The sequence below is a fragment of the Gopherus evgoodei genome, chromosome 4 (assembly GCF_007399415.2).
Source record: "Gopherus evgoodei ecotype Sinaloan lineage chromosome 4, rGopEvg1_v1.p, whole genome shotgun sequence".
NCBI lineage: Eukaryota > Metazoa > Chordata > Testudines > Testudinidae > Gopherus > Gopherus evgoodei.
Genome location: NC_044325.1, coordinates 128,969,283 through 128,990,243, shown reverse-complemented (window position 1 = coordinate 128,990,243; position 20,961 = coordinate 128,969,283).

The window sequence follows — 20,961 nt, the reverse complement described above, 5'->3', positions numbered from 1 at the left end:
CTAGCTCCAGAGACCCAACCCCTGGGGACCCTAACCCTAGTACCAGGGGCCCAACCCTGGAGGTCCTAACCCTAGCCCCAGGGGCCCAGTCCCTGGGTCCTCTAAGCCTAGCCACAGGGCCTCAACCCATAGGGAGCCTAACCCTAGCTGCAGGGGCCCAATCCCTGGGGGCCCTAACCTTAGCTCCAGGGGCTCAAACCCTAGGGGCCCTAACCCTATCTCCAGAGGCCCAACCAGTGGGAACCCTGACCCTAGCTCCAGGGGCCCGGCCCCTGGGGGCCCTTACCCGAGCTCCAAGGGCAAAACACCAGGGAGCCCTAACCCTAGCGCCATGGGCCCAAAACCCGAGGGCCCTAACCCTAGTTCCAGGGGCCCAACCCCTGGGTCCCCTAACCCTAGCTCCAGGGGCTCTACCCCTGGGTCCTTTATCCCTAGCTCCAGGGTCCCAAACCATGGGGGCCGTAACCCTAGCGCCAGGGACCCATCCCCAGGGTCCCCTAGCCCTAGCTCCAGGAGCCCAACCTCTATGGGCCCTAACCCTAGCTCCAGGGGCCCAACCCCTGGGTCCCCTAACCCTAGCTCCAGGGGCCCAACCTCTGGGGGCCCTAACCCTAACTCCGGGGGACCAACCCATGGGTGCCCTAACCCTAGCTCCAGAGGCCCATGCCCTAGGGGCCCAAATGGGGGCCCTATCCCTAGCTCCAGGGGCCCAACCCCTGGGTCCCATAACCCTAGCTCCAGGGGCCCAAATCCTGGGGGCCCTAACCCTAGCATCAGGGGCCCAATCCCTGGGGGCGCTAACCCTAGCTCCAGGGGCCCAACCCCTGGGGGCCCTAATCATAGCTCCAGGGGTCCAACCAATGGGTCCCCTAACCCTAGCTCCACAGACCCAAACCCTGGGGGCCCTATCCCTAGCTCCAAGGGCACAAACCATGGGTCCCCTAACCCTTTTCTCCAGGGTCCCAACCCCAGGGGGCCATAACCCTAGCTCCAGGGGCCTTATCCCTGGGGGCACTAACCCTAGCTCCAGGGGCCCAACCCCTCGGTCCCCTAACCCTAGCTTCAGGGGCTCAACCCATGGGGGCCCAAGCCCTAGGTCCAGGACCCAACCCCTCGGTCCCCTAACCCTAGCTCCAGGGGCTCAACCCATGGGGGCCCAAGCCCTAGCTCCACAGACCCAAACCCTGGGGGCCCTATCCCTAGCTCCAAGGGCACAAACCATGGGTCCCCTAACCCTTTGCTCCAGGGTCCCAACCCCAGGGAACCCTAACCCTTGCTCCAGGGGCCCAAACCTTGGGTCCCCTAACCCTATCTCCAGGGGCCCAACCCCTCGGTCCCCTAACCCTAGCTCCAGGGGCCCAAATCCTGGGGGTCAAAACCCTAGCTCCAGAGTCCAAACCCCTGCGTCCCCTAAACCTAGCTTCAGGGGTCCAATCCCTGGGGACCCTATCCCTAGCTCCAGGGGCCCAACCCCTGGGTCCTCTAACCCTAGCTCCAGGGGCCCAAACCCTTGTGCCGCTCACCCTAGCTCCTGGAGTCCAAACCCCTGCGTCCCTTAACCAAATTGCTCTGATGTGAGACAGGGGTCATGGCTGTCATGCCCGGGGAAAGGCCCCAGCTCCTTCACCCGCTGATGTTGAGGGTGTGTTGGTGAGTGGTGGAGGGGGATGGTCGGAACCGTAGAGATGGGACGTGGCACTGAAAAGTGGTGCAACTCCCAGGCCCAGGGAGAGGGACGACCACCAGCAATCACATTGTGCCTCCACCGACTGCCATGGCATTGCAGACAATCGCAAATCAGATCAGTCTCTCATAACATATGAGCCTTCTCTCTGCTGGCTGCCTGCCGGTCCATTTCCACATGACCGAACCACCACCACCTACAAAGCAAAAAGATCCTAGCTCCAGGGGCCCAAACCCTGGGTCCCCTAACCCTAGCTCAAGGGGCCCAAACCCTGGGTCCCCTAACCATTTGCTCCAGGGGCCCAACCCCTGGAGGCCATAACCCTAGCTCCAGGGGCCCAACCTCTGGGTCCCCTAACCCTAGCTCCAGGGGCCCAACCCCTGGGGACCAAAGCCTTCACTCCAGGACCCAAAACCTGGGTCCCCAAACCCTAGCTCGGGGGACTCAACCCCAGGGAGCCCTAACCCTAGTTCCGGGGGCCAACCCCTCATTCCCCTAACCCTTGCTCCAGAGGTCCAGCCCCTGGGGCCCCAAACCATAGCTCCAGGGGAAAACCCCTGAGTCCCCTAACAATACCTCCAGGGCCCCAACCCTTGGGGGCCCTAACCCTAACTCCAGGAGCCAAACCTCTGGGGGCCCTAACTCTAACTCCAGGGGACCAATCCATAGGGGCCCTAACCCTAGCTGCAGGGGCCCAATTTTTGGGTCCCCTAACCATAGCTCTAGCGGACGAACCCCTGGGGGCTCTAACCCTAGCTCCACGGGCACAACCCCTGGGGGCCCTAACCATAGCTCCAGGGGTCCAACCAATGGGTCCAGTAACCCTAGCTCCAGGGACCCAAACCCTGGGGGCCCTATCCCTACCTCCAGAGGGCCAACCCCTGTGACCCCTAACCCTTTGCTCCAGGGGCTGAATCCCTGGGGGCCCTAACCCTAGCTCCAGGGAACAAATCCCTGGGGGCCCTAACCCTAGCTCCAGGGGCCTAACCCCTGGGGCCCTAAAACTAGCTCCAGAGGCCCAACCCCTGGAGGCCCTAACCCTAGTACCAGGGGCCCAACCCCTGGGGGTCCTAACCCTAGCCCCAGGCGCCCAATCCCTGGGTCCCCTAACTCTACCCACATTGGTCCAATCCCTAGCGAGCTTAAACCTAGCTCCAGGGGTCCAACCCGTGGGATCCCTGACCCTAGCTCCAGGGGCCCAGCCCCTGGGGGCCCTTACCCGAGCTCCAAGGGCAAAACCCCAGGGAACCCTAACCCTGGCACCAGGGGCCCAAACCCCGGGGGTTCTAACCCTAGTTCTAGGGGCCCAACCCCTGGGTGCCCTAACCCTAGCTCCAGGGGCCCAACCACTGGGGGCCGTAACCATAGAGCCAGGGGCCCATTCCCAGGGTCCCCTAGCCCTAGCTCCAGGAGCCCATCCCCTATGGGCCATAACCCTAGCTCCAGGGGCCCAATCCCCTGCATCCCCTAACCCTAGCTCCAGGGGCCCAACCGCTGGGGGCCCTAAATCTAGCTCCATTGTCCCAACCCCTGAGGGCCCTAACCCTAGCTCCAGGGGCTCAACCCTTGGGGACCCAAGCCCTAGCTCCAGGGACCCAAACCCTGGGTCCCCTAACCCTAGCTCCAGGGGCCCAACCTCTCGGTCCCCTACCCCTAGCTCCAAGGGCCCAAATTTTGGAGGCCCTAACCCTAGCTCCAGGGTCCCAACCCCTGCGTCCCCTAACCCTAGCTTCAGGGGCCCAACCCCTGGGGACCCTATCCCTAGCTCCAGGGGCCCAACCACTGGGTGCCCTAACCCTACCTCTTGGGGCCCAACCCCTGGGTCCACTAACCATAGCTCCAAGGGCCCAACCCCTGGGAGCCCTAACTTTAGCTCCAGGGGCCCAACCCGAGGGTCCTCAAACCCTAGCTCCAGGTGCCCAACTTATGGGGGCCCTAACCCTAACTCCAGGGGCCCAACCCCTGGGGGCCCTAACCCTAGCTCCAGGGGCCCAACCCCTGGGGGCACTAACTCTAGCTCCAGGGGCCCAACCCCTGGGTCCCCTAACCCTAGCTCCAGGGGCCTAACCCCTCGGGATCCTAACCCTAGTTCCAGGGGTCCAACCCCTGGTTCCCCTAATGCTAGTTACAGGGGCCTAACCCCTGGGTCCCCTAACCCAAGCTCCAGGGGCCAAACCCCTGGGGGCCCTAACACTAGCTTCAGTGGCCCAACCCCTCGGTCCCCAAACCCTAGCTCCAGAGGCCGAACACCTGTGTGCCCTAACTCTAGCTCCAGGGGCCCAACTCCAGGGGGCCCTAACCCTAGCTTCAGGGACCCAACCCCTGAGGGCAGTAATCCTAGCTCCAGGGGCCAAACCGCTGCATTCGCTAACCCTAGCTCCAGGGGCCCAACCCCTGGGGGCCCTAACACTAGGTCCAGTGGCCAAACCCCTGGAGGTCCTAACCCTATCCCCAGGTGCACAACCCCCGGAGGCCCTAACCCTGGCTCCAGGTACCCAAACTCTGGGTCCTCTAACCATAGCTCCAGGGGCCCAAACCCTGTGTCCCCTAATGCTAGCTCCAGGGGCCCAACCCCTGGGGGCCCTAACCCTAGCTCCAGGGGCCAAACCCCTCCGTCTCCTAACCCTAGCCCCAGGGGCCCAACCCCTGGGGGCCCTAACCCTAGCTCCAGGGGCCCAACCCCTGGGTCCTCTAATCCTTGTTCTAGGGGCAGAACTATTGGGGCCCGAACCCTACCTCCACGGTCCTAACCCCTTGGAGCCCTAAACCTAGCTCCAGGGGCCCAACCCCTAGGTCGCCTAACCAGAGCCTCAGGGGCCCAACATCTGGGGGCCCTAACCCTAGCTCCATTGGCCCAACTCCTGGTGGCCCTAACCCTAGGTCCATTGGCCCAACCCCTGGGTCCCCAAACCCTAGTTCCAGGTGCCCAACCCTTGAGGGCCCTAACCCTAGTTCCAGGGGTACAACCCCTGAGTCCTCTAACCCTAGCTCCAGTAGAACAACCACTGGGGCTCTAACCCTAGCTCCAGGGGACCATCCCCCGGGTCCCCTAACCCTAGATCCAGGAACCCAAACCCTGGGGGCCCTAACCCTAGCTCCAGGGGCCCAACCCCTGGGTCCCCTAAACCTAGCTCCAGGTGCTCAGCCCCTGTGGTCCCTAAACCTAGCTCCAGGGCCTCATCCCCTGGGGGCCCTAACCCTAGCTCCAGGGGCTGAAGCCCTGGGTCCCCTAATCCTAGCTCCAGGGGCCCACCCCCTGGGGGTCCTAACCCTAGCTCCAGTGGCCAAACACCTGGGGGCCCTAACCCTAGCTCCAAGGGCTAACCCCTGGGACCCTAAACTTAGCCCAGAGGCCCAACCCCTGGGGGTCCTAACTGTAGCCCAAGGGGCCCAACCCCTGGGTCCCCTAACCCTAGCCACAGGGGCCCAACCCCAAGGGAGCCTAACCCTAGCTCCAGGGGCCCAACCCCTGGGGGCCCTAACCTTAGCTCCAGGGGCCCAACCCCTAGGGGCCCTAACCCTAGCTCCAGGGGCAGAACCCCTGGGGGCCCTTACCCTAGCTCCAGGGACCCAACCCCTGGGTCCCCTTACCCTTGCTCCAGGGGCCCAACGAGTGGGAGCCCGAACCCTAGCTCCAGAGTCACAACCCCTGGGGACCCTAACCCTAGCCCCATGGACCCAACCCCTGGGGGCCGTAACCCTACCTCCATGGGCCCAACCCCTGGGTCCCCTAACCCTAGCTCCAGGAGCCCAAACCCTGGAGGCCTTAACTCTAGCTCCAAGGGCCCAACACCTGGAGGCCCTAACCCTAGCTCCAGGGCCAAACCCCTGGGTCTTCTAATCTTAGCTTAGGTGCCCAACCCTTCGGGGCCCTAACCCTAGCTCCAAGCCCAACCCCTGGGTCCCCTAACCCTAGCTGCACATGCCCAAGCCCTGGGGCCGTAACACTAGCTCCAGGGGCCCAACACCTGGATCCCCTAACCCAACCCCAGAGGCCCAAAGCCTTGGGGTCCTAAATCTAGCTCCATTGTCCCAAACCCTGAGGCCCCTAATCCTAGCTCCAGGGGCCAAACCTCTGGGGGCCGTAACCCTACCTACAGGGGACCAACTCATAGGGGCCCTAACCCTAGGTGCAGGGGCCCAATTTTTCGGTCCCCTAAACATAGCTCTAGGGGACCAACCCCTGGGGGCCCTAACCATAGCTCCAGGGGTCCAAATAATGGGTCCCCTAACCCTACCTCCAGGGACCGAAACCCTGGGGGCCCTATACCTAGCTCCAGGGGGCCAACCCCTGTGTCTCCTAACCCATTGGTTCAAGGTTCCCAACCCCTGGGGGCCCTAAACCTAGCTCCAGAGACCCAACCCCTGGGGACCCTAACCCTAGTACCAGGGGCCCAACCCTGGAGGTCCTAACCCTAGCCCCAGGGGCCCAGTCCCTGGGTCCTCTAAGCCTAGCCACAGGGCCTCAACCCATAGGGAGCCTAACCCTAGCTGCAGGGGCCCAATCCCTGGGGGCCCTAACCTTAGCTCCAGGGGCTCAAACCCTAGGGGCCCTAACCCTATCTCCAGAGGCCCAACCAGTGGGAACCCTGACCCTAGCTCCAGGGGCCCGGCCCCTGGGGGCCCTTACCCGAGCTCCAAGGGCAAAACACCAGGGAGCCCTAACCCTAGCGCCATGGGCCCAAAACCCGAGGGCCCTAACCCTAGTTCCAGGGGCCCAACCCCTGGGTCCCCTAACCCTAGCTCCAGGGGCTCTACCCCTGGGTCCTTTATCCCTAGCTCCAGGGTCCCAAACCATGGGGGCCGTAACCCTAGCGCCAGGGACCCATCCCCAGGGTCCCCTAGCCCTAGCTCCAGGAGCCCAACCTCTATGGGCCCTAACCCTAGCTCCAGGGGCCCAACCCCTGGGTCCCCTAACCCTAGCTCCAGGGGCCCAACCTCTGGGGGCCCTAACCCTAACTCCGGGGGACCAACCCATGGGTGCCCTAACCCTAGCTCCAGAGGCCCATGCCCTAGGGGCCCAAATGGGGGCCCTATCCCTAGCTCCAGGGGCCCAACCCCTGGGTCCCATAACCCTAGCTCCAGGGGCCCAAATCCTGGGGGCCCTAACCCTAGCATCAGGGGCCCAATCCCTGGGGGCGCTAACCCTAGCTCCAGGGGCCCAACCCCTGGGGGCCCTAATCATAGCTCCAGGGGTCCAACCAATGGGTCCCCTAACCCTAGCTCCACAGACCCAAACCCTGGGGGCCCTATCCCTAGCTCCAAGGGCACAAACCATGGGTCCCCTAACCCTTTTCTCCAGGGTCCCAACCCCAGGGGGCCATAACCCTAGCTCCAGGGGCCTTATCCCTGGGGGCACTAACCCTAGCTCCAGGGGCCCAACCCCTCGGTCCCCTAACCCTAGCTTCAGGGGCTCAACCCATGGGGGCCCAAGCCCTAGGTCCAGGACCCAACCCCTCGGTCCCCTAACCCTAGCTCCAGGGGCTCAACCCATGGGGGCCCAAGCCCTAGCTCCACAGACCCAAACCCTGGGGGCCCTATCCCTAGCTCCAAGGGCACAAACCATGGGTCCCCTAACCCTTTGCTCCAGGGTCCCAACCCCAGGGAACCCTAACCCTTGCTCCAGGGGCCCAAACCTTGGGTCCCCTAACCCTATCTCCAGGGGCCCAACCCCTCGGTCCCCTAACCCTAGCTCCAGGGGCCCAAATCCTGGGGGTCAAAACCCTAGCTCCAGAGTCCAAACCCCTGCGTCCCCTAAACCTAGCTTCAGGGGTCCAATCCCTGGGGACCCTATCCCTAGCTCCAGGGGCCCAACCCCTGGGTCCTCTAACCCTAGCTCCAGGGGCCCAAACCCTTGTGCCGCTCACCCTAGCTCCTGGAGTCCAAACCCCTGCGTCCCTTAACCAAATTGCTCTGATGTGAGACAGGGGTCATGGCTGTCATGCCCGGGGAAAGGCCCCAGCTCCTTCACCCGCTGATGTTGAGGGTGTGTTGGTGAGTGGTGGAGGGGGATGGTCGGAACCGTAGAGATGGGACGTGGCACTGAAAAGTGGTGCAACTCCCAGGCCCAGGGAGAGGGACGACCACCAGCAATCACATTGTGCCTCCACCGACTGCCATGGCATTGCAGACAATCGCAAATCAGATCAGTCTCTCATAACATATGAGCCTTCTCTCTGCTGGCTGCCTGCCGGTCCATTTCCACATGACCGAACCACCACCACCTACAAAGCAAAAAGATCCTAGCTCCAGGGGCCCAAACCCTGGGTCCCCTAACCCTAGCTCAAGGGGCCCAAACCCTGGGTCCCCTAACCATTTGCTCCAGGGGCCCAACCCCTGGAGGCCATAACCCTAGCTCCAGGGGCCCAACCTCTGGGTCCCCTAACCCTAGCTCCAGGGGCCCAACCCCTGGGGACCAAAGCCTTCACTCCAGGACCCAAAACCTGGGTCCCCAAACCCTAGCTCGGGGGACTCAACCCCAGGGAGCCCTAACCCTAGTTCCGGGGGCCAACCCCTCATTCCCCTAACCCTTGCTCCAGAGGTCCAGCCCCTGGGGCCCCAAACCATAGCTCCAGGGGAAAACCCCTGAGTCCCCTAACAATACCTCCAGGGCCCCAACCCTTGGGGGCCCTAACCCTAACTCCAGGAGCCAAACCTCTGGGGGCCCTAACTCTAACTCCAGGGGACCAATCCATAGGGGCCCTAACCCTAGCTGCAGGGGCCCAATTTTTGGGTCCCCTAACCATAGCTCTAGCGGACGAACCCCTGGGGGCTCTAACCCTAGCTCCACGGGCACAACCCCTGGGGGCCCTAACCATAGCTCCAGGGGTCCAACCAATGGGTCCAGTAACCCTAGCTCCAGGGACCCAAACCCTGGGGGCCCTATCCCTACCTCCAGAGGGCCAACCCCTGTGACCCCTAACCCTTTGCTCCAGGGGCTGAATCCCTGGGGGCCCTAACCCTAGCTCCAGGGAACGAATCCCTGGGGGCCCTAACCCTAGCTCCAGGGGCCCAACCCCTGGGGCCCTAAAACTAGCTCCAGAGGCCCAACCCCTGGAGGCCCTAACCCTAGTACCAGGGGCCCAACCCCTGGGGGTCCTAACCCTAGCCCCAGGCGCCCAATCCCTGGGTCCCCTAACTCTACCCACATTGGTCCAATCCCTAGCGAGCTTAAACCTAGCTCCAGGGGTCCAACCCGTGGGATCCCTGACCCTAGCTCCAGGGGCCCAGCCCCTGGGGGCCCTTACCCGAGCTCCAAGGGCAAAACCCCAGGGAACCCTAACCCTGGCACCAGGGGCCCAAACCCCGGGGGTTCTAACCCTAGTTCTAGGGGCCCAACCCCTGGGTGCCCTAACCCTAGCTCCAGGGGCCCAACCACTGGGGGCCGTAACCATAGAGCCAGGGGCCCATTCCCAGGGTCCCCTAGCCCTAGCTCCAGGAGCCCATCCCCTATGGGCCATAACCCTAGCTCCAGGGGCCCAATCCCCTGCATCCCCTAACCCTAGCTCCAGGGGCCCAACCGCTGGGGGCCCTAAATCTAGCTCCATTGTCCCAACCCCTGAGGGCCCTAACCCTAGCTCCAGGGGCTCAACCCTTGGGGACCCAAGCCCTAGCTCCAGGGACCCAAACCCTGGGTCCCCTAACCCTAGCTCCAGGGGCCCAACCTCTCGGTCCCCTACCCCTAGCTCCAAGGGCCCAAATTTTGGAGGCCCTAACCCTAGCTCCAGGGTCCCAACCCCTGCGTCCCCTAACCCTAGCTTCAGGGGCCCAACCCCTGGGGACCCTATCCCTAGCTCCAGGGGCCCAACCACTGGGTGCCCTAACCCTACCTCTTGGGGCCCAACCCCTGGGTCCACTAACCATAGCTCCAAGGGCCCAACCCCTAGGAGCCCTAACTTTAGCTCCAGGGGCCCAACCCGAGGGTCCTCAAACCCTAGCTCCAGGTGCCCAACTTATGGGGGCCCTAACCCTAACTCCAGGGGCCCAACCCCTGGGGGCCCTAACCCTAGCTCCAGGGGCCCAACCCCTGGGGGCACTAACTCTAGCTCCAGGGGCCCAACCCCTGGGTCCCCTAACCCTAGCTCCAGGGGCCTAACCCCTCGGGATCCTAACCCTAGTTCCAGGGGTCCAACCCCTGGTTCCCCTAATGCTAGTTACAGGGGCCTAACCCTGGGTCCCCTAACCCAAGCTCCAGGGGCCAAACCCCTGGGGGCCCTAACACTAGCTTCAGTGGCCCAACCCCTCGGTCCCCAAACCCTAGCTCCAGAGGCCGAACACCTGTGTGCCCTAACTCTAGCTCCAGGGGCCCAACTCCAGGGGGCCCTAACCCTAGCTTCAGGGACCCAACCCCTGAGGGCAGTAATCCTAGCTCCAGGGGCCAAACCGCTGCATTCGCTAACCCTAGCTCCAGGGGCCCAACCCCTGGGGGCCCTAACACTAGGTCCAGTGGCCAAACCCCTGGAGGTCCTAACCCTATCCCCAGGTGCACAACCCCCGGAGGCCCTAACCCTGGCTCCAGGTACCCAAACTCTGGGTCCTCTAACCATAGCTCCAGGGGCCCAAACCCTGTGTCCCCTAATGCTAGCTCCAGGGGCCCAACCCCTGGGGGCCCTAACCCTAGCTCCAGGGGCCAAACCCCTCCGTCTCCTAACCCTAGCCCCAGGGGCCCAACCCCTGGGGGCCCTAACCCTAGCTCCAGGGGCCCAACCCCTGGGTCCTCTAATCCTTGTTCTAGGGGCAGAACTATTGGGGCCCGAACCCTACCTCCACGGTCCTAACCCCTTGGAGCCCTAAACCTAGCTCCAGGGGCCCAACCCCTAGGTCGCCTAACCAGAGCCTCAGGGGCCCAACATCTGGGGGCCCTAACCCTAGCTCCATTGGCCCAACTCCTGGTGGCCCTAACCCTAGGTCCATTGGCCCAACCCCTGGGTCCCCAAACCCTAGTTCCAGGTGCCCAACCCTTGAGGGCCCTAACCCTAGTTCCAGGGGTACAACCCCTGAGTCCTCTAACCCTAGCTCCAGTAGAACAACCACTGGGGCTCTAACCCTAGCTCCAGGGGACCATCCCCCGGGTCCCCTAACCCTAGATCCAGGAACCCAAACCCTGGGGGCCCTAACCCTAGCTCCAGGGGCCCAACCCCTGGGTCCCCTAAACCTAGCTCCAGGTGCTCAGCCCCTGTGGTCCCTAAACCTAGCTCCAGGGCCTCATCCCCTGGGGGCCCTAACCCTAGCTCCAGGGGCTGAAGCCCTGGGTCCCCTAATCCTAGCTCCAGGGGCCCACCCCCTGGGGGTCCTAACCCTAGCTCCAAGGGCTAACCCCTGGGACCCTAAACTTAGCCCAGAGGCCCAACCCCTGGGGGTCCTAACTGTAGCCCAAGGGGCCCAACCCCTGGGTCCCCTAACCCTAGCCACAGGGGCCCAACCCCAAGGGAGCCTAACCCTAGCTCCAGGGGCCCAACCCCTGGGGGCCCTAACCTTAGCTCCAGGGGCCCAACCCCTAGGGGCCCTAACCCTAGCTCCAGGGGCAGAACCCCTGGGGGCCCTGACCTTAGATGCAGGGGCACAGCCCATGGGGACCCTTACCCGAGCTCCAGGGGCAGAACCCCAGGGGGCCCGAACCGTAGCGCCAGGGGCCGAAACCCTGGAGACCTTAACCCTAGTTCCAGGGACCCAACCCCCGGGCACCCTAACCCTAGCTCTAAGGGCCCAAGCCCTGGGTCCTCTATGCCTAGATCCAGGGGCCCAACCCCTGGGGGCCTTAGCCCTAGCTCCAGGGGACCAACCATTGGGGTCCCTAACCCTAGCCCCTTGGCCCAACCCCGAGGTCCCCTAACCCTAGCTCCAGGGGCCGAAGCCCTGGCGGCCCTTACTCTAGTTCCATTGTCCCAATCCCTGAGGGCCCTAACCCTAGCTCCAGGGGCCCAACCCCTGGGGCCCAACCCCTGGGTCCCCTAACCCTAGCTGCACATGCCCAAGCCCTGGGGCCGTAACACTAGCTCCAGGGGCCCAACACCTGGATCCCCTAACCCAACCCCAGAGGCCCAAAGCCTTGGGGTCCTAAATCTAGCTCCATTGTCCCAAACCCTGAGGCCCCTAATCCTAGCTCCAGGGGCCAAACCTCTGGGGGCCGTACCCTACCTACCGGGGACCAACTCATAGGGGCCCTAACCCTAGGTGCAGGGGCCCAATTTTTCGGTCCCCTAAACATAGCTCTAGGGGACCAACCCCTGGGGGCCCTAACCATAGCTCCAGGGGTCCAAATAATGGGTCCCCTAACCCTACCTCCAGGGACCGAAAACCCTGGGGGCCCTATACCTAGCTCCAGGGGGCCAACCCCTGTGTCTCCTAACCCATTGGTTCAAGGTTCCCAACCCTGGGGGCCCTAAACCTAGCTCCAGAGACCCAACCCCTGGGGGCCCTAACCCTAGTTCCAGTGGCCCAAACCCTGCATCCCCTAACCCTAGCTCCAGGGGCCCAACCCCTTGGGGCCCTAACCCTAGCATCAGGGGCCCAACCCCTGGGGACGCTAACCCTAGCTCCAAGGGCCCAACCCTTGGGGGTCCTAACCAAAGCTGCAGGGGCCAAATTTTTTGTTCCCCTAACCCTATCTCTAGGGGACCAACACCTGGGAGCTCTAACTCTTGCTCCAGGGGCCCAAACCCTTGGTCCCCTAACCCTAGCTCCATGGGCCCAACCCCTGGGGGCCCTAATAATACCTCCAGGGGTCCAACCAATGGGTCCGCTAACCCTAGCTCCAGGGACCCAAATCATGGGGGCCCTATCTCTAGCTCCAGGGGCCCAACCCCTGGGTCCCCTTACCCTTTGCTCCAGGGCCCAACCCCTGAGGGCCCTAACCTTAGCTCAGGGGCCGAATCCCTGGGGCCCTGACCCTAGCTCCAGGGGCCCCACCCCTGGGTCCCCTCACCCTAGCTCCAGGTGCCCAACCCCTGTGGGCCCAAGCCCTAGGTACAGGACCCAAACCCTGAGTCCCCTAACCCTAGTTCCAGGGTCCCAACCCCTGGGTCCCCTAACCCTAGCTCCACGGGTCCAACCCCTGGGGGCCCTAACCATAGCTCCAGGGGGCCAACCAATGGGTCCACTAACCGTAGCTCCAGCAACCCAACCCTCGGGGCCCTATCCCTAGCTCCAAGGGCCCAAACCCTGGGTCCCCTAACACTTTGCTCCAGGGGCCCAACCCCTGGGGGCCATAACCCAAGCTCCAGAGGCCGAATTCCTGGGGGCCCTAACCCTAGCTCCAGGGGCCTAACCCCTGGGGGCCTTAAACCTAGCTCCGTAGGCTCAACCCCTTGGGGGCCCTAACCCTAGTAACAGGGGCCCAACCCCTAGGGGTCCTAACCCTAGCCCCAGGGGCCCAATCCCTGGGTCCTCTAACTCTAGCCACAGCTGCCCAACCCCTCGGGAGCCTAACCCTAGCTCCAGGGGTCCAGCCCCTGGGTGCCCTAACCTTAGCTACAGGGGCCCAATCCCTAGGTGCCCTAACCCTATCTCCAGAGGCCCAACCAGTGGGAACCCTGACCCTAGCTCCAGGGGCCCGGCCCCCGGCGGCCCTTACCCGAGCTCCAAGGGCAAAACACCAGGGAGCCCTAACCCTAACGCCAGGGGCCCAAACCCCGGGGGCCCTAACCCTAGTTCCAGGGGCCCAACCCCTGGGTTCCCTAACCCTAGCTCCAGGTGCTCAACCCCTGGTTCTTTATCCCTAGCACCAGGGGCCCAAACCATGGGGGCCGTAACCCTAGTGCCAGGGACCCATCCCCAGGGTCCCCTAGCCCTAGCTCCAGGAGCCCAACCTCTATGGGCCCTAACCCTGGCTCCAGGGGCCCAACCCCTCGGTCCCCTAACCCTAGCTCCAGGGGTCCAACCTCTGGGGGCCCTAACCCTAACTCCGGGGGACCAACCCATGGGGGCCCTAACCCTAGCTCCAGAGGCCTAACCCCTGGGTCCCCTAACCCTAGCTCCAGAGGCCCAACCCATAGGGGCCCAAATGGGGCTCTATCCCTAGCTCCAGGGGCCCAACCCCTGGGTCCCATAACCCTAGCTCCAGGGGCCCAAACCCTGGGGGCCCTAACCCTAGCTCCAGGAGCCCAACCCCTGCGACCCCTAATCCTAGCTCCAGGGGCCCAACCCCTGGGGGCCCTAACCCTAGCATCCGGGGCCCAATCCCTGGGGGCGCTAACCCTAGCTCCAGGGGCCCAACCCCTGGGGGCTCTAACCATAGCTCCAGGGGTCCAACCAATGGGTCCCCTAACCCTAGCTCCACAGACCCAAACCCTGGGGGCCATATCCCTAGCTCCAAGGGCACAAACCATGGGTCCCCTAACCCTTTGCTCCAGGGTCCCAACCCCAGGGGACCATAACCCTAGCTCCAGGGCCTTATCCCTGGGGGCACTAACCCTAGCTCCAGGGGCCCAACCCCTTGGTCCCCTAACCCTAGCTCCAGGGGCTCAACCCATGCGGGCCCAAGCCCTAGGTCCAGGACCCAAACCCTTGTGCCGCTCACCCTAGCTCCTGGAGTCCAAACCCCTGCGTCCCCTAACCAGATTGCTCTGATGTGAGACAGGGATCATGGCTGTCATGCCCGGGGAAAGGCCCCAGCTCCTTCACCCACTGATGTTGAGGGTGTGTTGGTGAGTGGTGGAGGGGGATGGTCGGAACCGTAGAGATGGGACGTGGCACTGAAAAGTGGTGCAACTCCCAGGCCCAGGGAGAGGGACGACCACCAGCAATCACATTGTGCCTCCACCGACTGCCATGGCATTGCAGACAATCGCAAATCAGATCAGTCTCTCATAACATATGAGCCTTCACTCTGCTGGCTGCCTGCCGGTCCATTTCCACATGACCGAACCACCACCACCTACATAGCAAAAAGATCCTAGCTCCAGGGGCCCAAACCCTGGGTCCCCTAACCCTAGCTCAAGGGGCCCAAACCCTGGGTCCCCTAACCATTTGCTCCAGGGGCCCAACCCGGGGCCATAACCCTAGCTCCAGGGGCCCAACCTCTGGGTCCCCTAACCCTAGCTCCAGGGGCCCAACCCCTGGGGACCAAAGCCTTCACTCCAGGACCCAAACCCTGGGTCCCCAAACCCTAGCTCGGGGGACTCAAACCCTGGGAGCCCTAACCCTAGTTCCGGGGGCCAACCCCTCGTTCCCCTAACCCTTGCTCCAGAGGTCCAGCCCCTGGGGCCCAAACCCTAGCTCCAGGGGGACAACCCCTGAGTCCCCTAACAATACCTCCAGGGCCCCAACCCTTGGGGGCCCTAACCCTAACTCCAGGAGCCAAACCTCTGGGGGCCCTAACTCTAACTCCAGGGGACCAATCCATGGGGGCCCTAACCCTAGCTGCAGGGGCCCAATTTTTGGGTCCCCTAACCATTGCTCTAGGGGACCAACCCCTGGGGGCTCTAACCCTAGCTCCACGGGCCCAACCCCTGGGGGCCCTAACCATAGCTCCAGGGGTCCAACCAATGGGTCCCCTAACCCTAGCTCCAGGGACCCAACCCCTGGGGACCCTATCCCTACCTCCAGAGGGCCAACCCCTGTGACCCCTAACCCTTTGCTCCAGGGGCTGAATCCCTGGGGGCCCTAACCCTAGCTCCAGGGAACGAATCCCTGGGGGCCCTAACCCTAGTTCCAGGGGCCCAACCCCTGGGGGTCCTAACCCTAGCCCCAGGGGCCCAATCCCTGGGTCCCCTAACTCTACCCACATTGGTCCAATCCCTAGCGAGCTTAAACCTAGCTCCAGGGGTCCAACCCGTGGGATCCCTGACCCTAGCTCCAGGGGCCCAGCCCCAGGGGGCCCTTACCCGAGCTCCAAGGGCAAAACCCCAGGGGACCCTAACCCTGGCACCAGGGGCCCAAACCCTGGGGGTTCTAACCCTAGTTCCAGGGGCCCAGCCCCTGGGTGCCCTAACCCTAGCTCCAGGGGCCCAACCACTGGGGGCCGTAACCATAGCGCCAGGGGCCCATTCCCAGGGTCCCCTAGCCCTAGCTCCAGGAGCCCATCCCCTATGGGCCATAACCCTAGCTCCTGGGGCCCAACCCCTGCATCCCCTAACCCTAGCTCCAGGGGCCCAACCCCTGGGGCCCTAACCCTAGCCCCTGGGCCCAACCCCTAAGTCCACTAACCCTAGCTCCAGGGGCCCAACCGCTGGGGGCCCTAAATCTATCTCCATTGTCCCAACCCCTGAGGGCCCTAACCCTAGCTCTAGGGGCTCAACCCTTGGGGACCCAAGCCCTAGGTCCAGGACCCAAACCCTGGGTCCCCTAACCCTAAGTCGGTGGACTCAACCCCTGGGAGCCCTAATCCTAGCTCCGGTGGCCAACCCCTCGTTCCCCTATCCCTAGCTCAAGAGGTCCAACCCTCCGGCCCAATCCCAAGCTCCAGGGGGACAACCCCTGAGTCCCCTAACAATTCCTCCAGGACCCCAGCACTTGGGGGCCGTAGCCCTAGCTCCAGGGGCCCAAACCCTGGGTCCCCTACCCCTAGTTCTAGGGGCCCAAATCCTGGAGGCCCTAACCCTAGCTCCAGGGTCCCAACCCCTGCATCCCCTGACATTAGCTTCAGGGGCCCAACCCCTGGGGACCCTATCCCTAGCTCCAGGGGCCCAACCACTGGGTGCCCTAACCCTACCTCCTGGGGCCCAACCCCTGGGTCCACTAACCATAGCTCCAAGGGCCCAACCCCTGGGAGCCCTAACTTTAGCTCCAGGGGCCCAACCCCAGGGTCCTCAAACCCTAGCTCCAGGGGCCCAGCTAGCTCCAGGGGCCCAACCCCTGGGGGCCCTCACCCTAGCTTCAGGGGCTCAACCCCTGGGTCCCCTAACCCTAGCTCCAGGGGCCCAACCCCTGGGGGCCCTAACCCTAGCTCCAGGGGCCCAACCCCTGGGTCCCCTAACCCTAGCTCCAGGGGCCTAACCCCTCGGGATCCTAACCCTAGTTCCAGGGGTCCAACCCCTGGTTCCCCTAATGCTAGTTACAGGGGCCTAACCCCTGGGTCCCCTAACCCAAGCTCCAGGGGCCAAACCCCTGGGGGCCCTAACACTAGCTTCAGTGGCCCAACCCCTCGGTCCCCAACCCTAGCTCCAGAGGCCGAACACCTGTGTGCCCTAACCCTAGTTCCAGGGGCCCAACTCCAGGGGGCCCTAACCCTAGCTTCAGGGACCCAACCTCTCGGGGCCTAACCCTAGCTGCAGGGGCCCAACCCCTGAGGGCAGTAATCCTAGCTCCAGGGGCCAAACCCCTGCATTCGCTAACCCTAGCTCCAGGGGCCCAACCCCTGGGGGCCCTAACACTAGGTCCAGTGGCCAAACCCCTGGAGGTCCTAACCCTATCCCCAGGTGCCCAGCCCCTGGAGGCCCTAACCCTAGCTCCAGGTACCCAAACTCTGGGTCCTCTAACCATAGCTCCAGGGGCCCAAACCCTGTGTCCCCTAATGCGAGCTCCAGGGGCCCAACCCCTGGGGGCCCTAACCCTAGCTCCAGGGGCCAAACCCCTACGTCCCCTAACCCTAGCTCCAGGGGCCCAACCCCTGGGTCCTCTAATCCTTGTTCTAGGGGCCAAACCACTGGGGGCCCGAACCCTACCTCCACAGTCCTAACCCCTTGGAGCCCTAAACCTAGCTCCAGGGGCCCAACCCCTAGGTCCCCTAACCAGAGCCTCAGGGGCCCAACATCTGGGGGCCCTAACCCTAGCTCCATTGGCCCAACCCCTGGTGGCCCTAACCCTAGGCCCATTGGCCCAACCCCTGGGTCCCCAACCCTAGTTCCAGGGGTACAACCCCTGGGTCCTCTAACCCTAGCTCCAGTAGAACAACCACTGGGGCTCTAACCCTAGCTACAGGGGACCATCCCCCGGGTCCACTAACCCTAGATCCATGAACCCAAACCCTGGGGGCCCTAACCCTAGCTCCAGGGGCCCAACCCCTGGGTCCCCTAAACCAAGCTCCAGGTGCCCAGCCCCTGTGGTCCCTAAACCTAGTTCCAGGGCCTCATCCCCTGGGGGCCCTAACCCTAGTTCCAGGGGCCGAAGCCCTGGGTCCCCTAATCCTAGCTCCAGGGGTCCACCCCCTGGGGGTCCTAACCCTAGCTCCAGTGTCCAAACCCCTGGGGGCCCTAACCCTAGCTCCAAGGGCTAACCCCTGGGGCCCTAAACCTAGCCCAGAGGCCCAACCCCTGGGGGTCCTAACTGTAGCCCAAGGGGCCCAACCCCTGGGTCCCCTAACCCTAGCCACAGGGGCCTAACCCCAAGGGAGCCTAACCCTTGCTCCAGGGGCCCAACCCCTGGGGGCCCGAACCTTAGCTCCAGGGGCCCAACCCCTAGGGGCCCTAACCCTAGCTCCAGGGGTAGAACCCCTGGGGGCCCTGAACTTAGCTGCAGGGGCACAGCCCATGGGGACCCTTACCCGAGCTCCAGGGGCAGAACCCCAGGGGTCCCGAACCGTAGCGCCAGGGACCGAAATCCTGGAGACCTTAACCCTAGTTCCAGGGACCAAACACCCGGGCACCCTAACCCTAGCTCCAGGGGCCCAACCCCTGGGTCCTCTATGCCTAGATCCAGGGGCCGAACCCCTGGGGGCCCTAGCCCTAGCTCCAGGGGACCAACCATTGGGGTCCCTAACCCTAGCCCCTTGGCCCAACCCCTAGGTCCCCTAACCCTAGCTCCAAGGGCCGAAGCCCTGGCGGCCCTTACTCTAGTTCCATTGTCCCAATCCCTGAGGGCCCTAACCCTAGCTCTAGGGGCCCAACCTCTGGGGGCCCTAACCCTAGCTCCAGGGCCCAACCCCTGGTTCCCCTAACCCTAGCTCCTGGGGCCCAACCCCAGGGTCCCCTAACCCTAGCTCCAGGGGCCCAACCCCTGGGGGCCCAAAATCTAGCTCCATTGTCCCAACCCCTGAAGGCCCTGACCCTAGCTCCAGGGGCTCAACCCCTGGGGGCCCAAGCCCTAGGTCCAGGACCCAAACCCTGGGTCCCCTAACCTTAGCTCGGTGGACTCAGCCCCTGGGAGCCCTAATCCTAGCTCCGGGGGCCATCCCCTTGTTCCCCTAACCCTAGCTCCAGAGGCCCAACACCTGGGGGCCAAAACCCTGGCTAAAGTGGGACAACCCCTGAGTCCCCTAAGAATAGCTCCAGGGCCCCAACCCTTAGGGGCCCTAACAATAGCTCCAGGGGCCCAAACCCTGGGTCACCTAACCCTAGCTCCAGGGGCCCAACCCCTCTTTCCCCTAACCCTAGCTCCAGGGGCAAAAATCCTGGAGGCCCTAACCCTATTTCCAGGGGCCCAACCCCTGTGTCCCCTAACCCTAACTCCAGGTGGCCACCCGTGGGGGCTCAAAATCTAGCTCCATTGTCCCAACCCCTGAGGGCCCTAACCCTAGCTCCAGGGTCTCAACCCCTGGGGCCCAAGCCCTAGGTCCAGGACCCAAACCCTGGGTCCCCTAACCCTAGCTCAGTGGACTCAACCCCTGGGAGCCCTAATCCTAGCTCCGGCGACCAACCCCTCGTTCCCCTAACCATAGCTCCAGGGGCCCAACCCCTGGGGGCCCAAACCCTAGCTCCAGGGGGACAACCCCTGAGTCCCCTAAGAATAGCTCCAGGGCCCCAACCCTTAGGGGCCCTAACCCTAGCTCCAGGGGCCCAAACCCTGGGTCCCCTAACCCTAGCTCGAGAGGCCCAACCCCTCGGTCCCCTAACCCTAGCTCCAGGGGCAAAAATCCTGGAGGCCCTAACACTAGCTCCAGGGTCCCAACCCCTGCGTCTCCTAACTTTAGCTTCAGGGGTCCAACCCGTGAGGACCCTATCCCTAGCTCCAGGGGCCCAACCCCTGGGTCCCCTAACCCTAGCTCCAGGGGCCAAACCCCTGGAGGCCCTTACCCTAGCTCCAGGGTCCCAACCCCTGGGTCCCCTAACCGTAGCTCCAGGGGCCCAAACCCTTCTGCCGCTCACCCTAGCTCCTGGGGCCCAACCCCTTGGGTGCCCTAACCCTAGGTCCAGGGGCCCAAGCCCTGGGTCCCTAACCCTAGCTCCAGGGGCCTAACCCCTCAGAACCCTAACCCTAGCTCAAGGGGCCCAACCCCTGGGTCCCCTTATGCTAGGTACAGGGGCCTAACCCCTGGGTCCCCTAACCCTAGCTCCAGGGGCCCTGCCCCTAGGGGACCTAACCCTAGCTCCATTGGTCCAACCCCTTAGGGCCCTAACCCTAGCTCCAGGGGCCCAACCCCTGGGGGCCCTAACCCTATCTCCAGGGGCCCAACTCATGGGGGCCATAACCCTTGCCCAGGGGCCCAACCCTTGGGTCCCCTAAAACTAGCTCCAGGGGCCCAATCCCTGGGGGCCCTAACCCTAGCTGCAGGAGTGCAACCCCTGGGGGCTCTAACCCTAGCTCCAGGGGACTAACCCCTGGGGCCCTGACACTAGCTCCAGGGGACGAATCCCTGAGGGGTCTAACCCTAGCTCCAGGGGCCCAAACCCTAGGGGCCCTCACCCTAGGTCCAGGGGCCCGAACCCTGAGGGTCCAAACCCTAGCGCCAGGTGCCCAACCCCTGGGTCCCCTAACCCTAGCGCCAGGGGCCCAACCTCTGGGGTCCTTACCCTAGCTCCATCGGCCCAACCCCTGAGTGTCAATACCCTAGCTCCAGGGGCCAAACCCTGGGGGCCATAAGCCTAGCTCCACTGTACCAACCCCTGTGTCCCATAATCCTAGCCCAAGGGGCCCAACCCCTGGGGGCCCTAACCCTAGCCCCATGGGCCCATCCCCTGGGTGCCCTAACCCTAGCTCCTGGGGCCCAATCCCTGGGTCCACTAACCCTAGCTCCAGGGGCCCAACCCCTGGGAGCCCTAACTCTAGCTCCAGGGGCCCAACCCTTGGGTCCTCAAAGCCTAGCTCCAGGTGCCCAACCTACGGGGGCCCTAACCTTAGCTCCAGGGGCCCAAACCCTAGGGGCCCTCACCCTAGGTCCAGGGGCCAGAACCCTGAGGGCCCTAACCCTAGCGCCAGGGGCCCAACCCCTGGGTCCCCTAACCCTAGCTCCAGGGGCCTAACACCTAGGGATCGTAACCCTAGTTCCGGGGTTCAACCCCTGGTTCCCCTAATGCTAGTTACAGGGGCCTAACCTCTGGGTCCCCTAACCCAAGCTCCAGGGTCCCAGCCCCTGGGGGCCCTAACCTTATCTCCATTGGCCCAACCCCTTAGGGCCCTAAACCTTGCGCCAGGGGCCCAACACCTGGGGGCCTTAATCCTAGCTCCAGGGGCCCAGCCCATGG